The following is a 4,261-nucleotide window of genomic DNA, read 5'->3' as shown; positions in this document are numbered from 1 at the left end:
TATGCTTGTGGGATGTTTGGACATATCTCTAACCAGTGTAGGATGAGACCAAATCAAATGAACTTTAGACCTATGCAGAATGTTGTTTGTCATGCATGCAATAAAATTGGTCACATTGCAAAATACTGCGAAATCAAAAAGAGTGCTCTGGTAGACAAGAACAAATCATATGAGAAGGGCAAGGAAAAGGTAGAGGATATCAGAGACAAACATGAGAACATGTGGGTCAAAAAAGATGAATCCCCTCTCCGGAGATCTGGAACCAATTATAGAAGTTTGCACAAGGATTAAATCATATGTGTAGATGTTATCCAAAATATTTAGTGAATATTTGATGCTCCGGTAAGCGACTTCATGAAAAATAAAGGTAACCGATCGCACCATTTATTACAATGGAGAATTAGGTTTTCGAAGGATAAAAAGACATTTGAAAGTGTTATTTTTCACAATGAAATCAAGGGATAAGTGCAGAGAAGAAGAGTGAAGAAATTTGATGATTTAGATAGTGATTTCAGTCATCCTAAAGAGAATATTTATTCCTGATTACCAATTGAGGTATTTATCTGTTTCAATCTATCAGTTTTTGAAAACCCTAAGTTCAAAATGGCTTCAACTTCGGGAATTGCTACCCCACTGGTTCTGGAAATCAAGGATAGAGCTCGACCCATTTTCAAGAAATTGTTGGCATTGTGTTGTCATTGATGTCAACCGGTATGAGTGATGTATGTGCAACACTGTCAAGGAGGAGTACAAGTTCAGATATCTTTGATATCACCTTGTATTATAGGACACTAGTAAGGTAAGGATGAATGACCACTGGTGACACCAGTACACAAGTTAGTGCCTAACTTGTGTGGGTGCGATGGTAAGATGACCTGTACCGGTACAATATATTACCAGTTCACCAGAAAAGCTCATGACCAGTGTACAAGCAGGAGAAGAATGAACAGGTCACAGGTTTGCTGTGAGGTTGCTGAACAATAGGACTCCCACCAGATGATGTAGTCATCATGAGAAGCAATGACTGACAGTGAATGTGCCAACACTGGATCACATGTGCCTATTTGAAGATATGCTACACAAACAAGGAAGTCACATAAGTACAAGGTGCATATGCAGAAGACTCCCCATATGATGAATATGTGAATAAGACAAGTTAGCAAGAGTGTTGACCATTTGAGTAGTTCACCGAAAGAGAAGCAGAGTGCAAGGTTGATGATAGACTGGTTTGAGGGTTTAATCGACAGAAAAGATGAACAGGTAGAGTGTTTGGTCGGTGATCCTAACTGGACCGACATGGATCCAAGATGGCAGTTGGTCGACATGGATGCAACATGGAGTCAAGTTGGCGGACTTGCATGCAGTGGTAGATGGAATGAACACTGACAGAGTAGTTGTAGAGTTGGTCAACATTAATGGAAGATCCCACAAATCACGGGTCATGTTGCAGAGTCATTGCAGAGGTTTGAGGCTCGAGGTTTGGAGGACAACTAAGAGACAACTAAGAGTGATTGATTGAGGAGATCGAGGCGGATGAAGGAAACAACAAGACCGATATTGGTGTTTGATCAAGAGATCAACTGACAAGGTAAAAAACATCTTGCCAAAGATAGAAGGCATAATCAAGAAGGCAAGACAATAGCGGTGATGAGGAAACAACTATCTGGGCGATCAGATCGGGCAAGATCTGATTGGATTTGGTTTGCCTTAAGGTAAGTGAGGAAACCCTAGCTGCCCAAAGTTTGAATTATTTTTTGGTGGGAAAACCAATCTATAAATATGCAAGCCAAAATCAGAGATGGTTGTCGTTGGATGAGAGTTAGGCTATTGTAGAGAAGAAGATAGTGCTGCTACGAAGTGATTAAGTGTTACTTTTGCATGTGGGAGTAAATCAGTCAAGTGTTCAATGAATATATGAGAAGAGATTGAGTGTGAGGGATAACCAGGTTGAAGTGTTCAACCGATAGTAGTGTAGAACTGGTAGAGTCCATACCGGCAGATCAGAAGTGAAGGAAGCTGTAGAGAAGGAAGACAATGGACTGACAGAGTGTATTACCCATGAAGAGAAGAGCAGTGAGGAGGAGATCCAGCAGAGTAGAAGGAGAGTAGAGGTGAACCGGTAGAGTTTACTGGCAATGAAGTAGTAGGAGAAGTGTATCGGTGTAGAAGAGAAGGTATCTCACCGACAGAGTAAGGTATATGAAATGGTTACAAGATTCACTTGTATCAAGATAACTACCTTTGTAATTGATGTTTTCATTGTGATCACTGAGTTGTAGCTCATTATAGGGGTTGTAGCCCATAAACAAGTTAGGGGTTGGTGCTCCTTGGGTTGGCTCCCTAAATCAGGGGTTGGTGCTCCTTGGGTTGGTGCCCTAAATCAAGGGTTGTAGCTCCTTGGGTTGTAGCCCTAAACATTGTAACATAGTTTTCATTGTGAGGATGGATTGGAGCAGTAGACTCCAGCAACATTGCTCACCAAGGTTTTTCTCATCTTGGGTTTTCCTTGTACATACTGGTGTTATGTGATGTCCCTCTATGTGAATGCTTTTGTGATTAGTCTGCATTGTGTGAAATCCCATAATCGGTATACACACCTAGGTTGTTAAAAAAAAAAGTGTGAGAACCACTGATTCACCCCCCCTCTTAGTGGTGCATGTTGTCTAACACTTGGTATCAGAGCGTAGGTTCCTAGTTAGATGAGATTTCTCCATATTGGGTAGATTCTAGCTTAAGGACACAATGGTTTGTTTAGTGTCAATCCCTGCTCATGTGTTTGATGGTTCAAACTATTCTATTTGGTTTTGTAGAACGGAAGTCATCCTATCCTCTCTAGAGTTTGATGTATGAATGTCGGTTATTAATGGTCTCCCTAGGAATGTTGGTCCTCCCTCTAGATCTAAAGATGAAAGAAGATGCATAGGTAATGAAGCCATGAAGGCCATATTTAGTGGGATCACCAGTGATGTTTCCTCATAGGTGGACAAATGTAAATCAGCAAAAAGTCTATGGGATAGACTAAAGAAGCTCTATGGAAATGAACCCTGCACCACTGAATCAACTTGTGAGTGAGAAAAACAATGCTGAAGATACATGTGAAGATGATAGAGCCAGTTCAAATTGTTGCTACAACATTGGTGATGTGGAGACTCTTCTCTTCATGGCCCATGAGACTGACATTGAGAGTCACACATCAAAAGGAGTTAATGTAGATAGATCGCACCGGTATGATGTGTTTGACAACGACACTAAAAAAGAAGAAGAAGAAGGAGAAAAAGTAAATAGATATAGCCATCAAGATCTATTTGGAAATAATGAAGAAGAAGAAGAAGATACATAAGTAGATCTTGAGTGTGAACTGGTAAGTGCTCTAGAAGAGCTTCAAAATGTTAGAAATGATTTTAAAATATACAAAAGATCAGTTCATATTGCAGCCAGTTGAGAACCTGCCTTGAAGTATCAAACCAAAAGGTTGGTTTATTGACCACTCAACTAGAAGAGAAAAAAATATTGACAAATGATTTCAAATTCAGTCTAGGACTCCAAGGAAAGTGAAAGGGAGAATCTAAGAAAGTAATACAAGTTATTCAAGAATGTTGCTATAGTAGAGCAGAACTAGTTGACAAAATGCCTTGAGGAATCTGAGAAATGTATCTCAAAGTTGAAGTCTCAGGCAAAGAACACCAATGTGTGTTGGCGTGAAGATCTAGCATCTAGGATAGAATTTAAAGATAAAGAATATCATAAGTTGCTTGGGGAAATGGAGTCTCTCCAAAATGACCTTGAGAAGTGTCAGGATGAGATCAAGGTAAGAATCCAGTTTGATGGTATAAGTGATGCCTTGGAAAAGATGTTGAAGAAGCAGAAGCATGCCAAGGACACTGAAGGATTAGGAAGTGGAGCCGGTGAATGCTCCACCAACAAGAATGTCTCCCACAATGACATTTTGTTTGTCTCCCCCAATGGAGAAAACAAAGGACAAACCTTCACAGTGAGAAATGCTCCCCAGATGAAGGTTGATCTAAACACAACTGGTGAGGAATTGCAAATAAAAAGGGAGATCAACACTGCAAGAAGAAGGAATAAAGAAGATCCCAAAGGTAAAGGGAAGATGGGAGAAGACAACTTCACTGGAAGTAAGAAAATGAGGAAGCATCAAAGAAGACCTCCTATCGACAAAGGACAAAGAAATGCTACCACCCACATGGAAAATCAAGTGTGGGAAAAGAAGAGACCAGATGGAAGAGCTGTACAAAATGGA

Source organism: Cryptomeria japonica, chromosome 5 (genome assembly GCF_030272615.1).
Source record: "Cryptomeria japonica chromosome 5, Sugi_1.0, whole genome shotgun sequence".
In the NCBI taxonomy this organism is placed as follows: Eukaryota; Viridiplantae; Streptophyta; class Pinopsida; order Cupressales; family Cupressaceae; genus Cryptomeria; species Cryptomeria japonica.
This window is presented reverse-complemented; position numbering follows the sequence as displayed.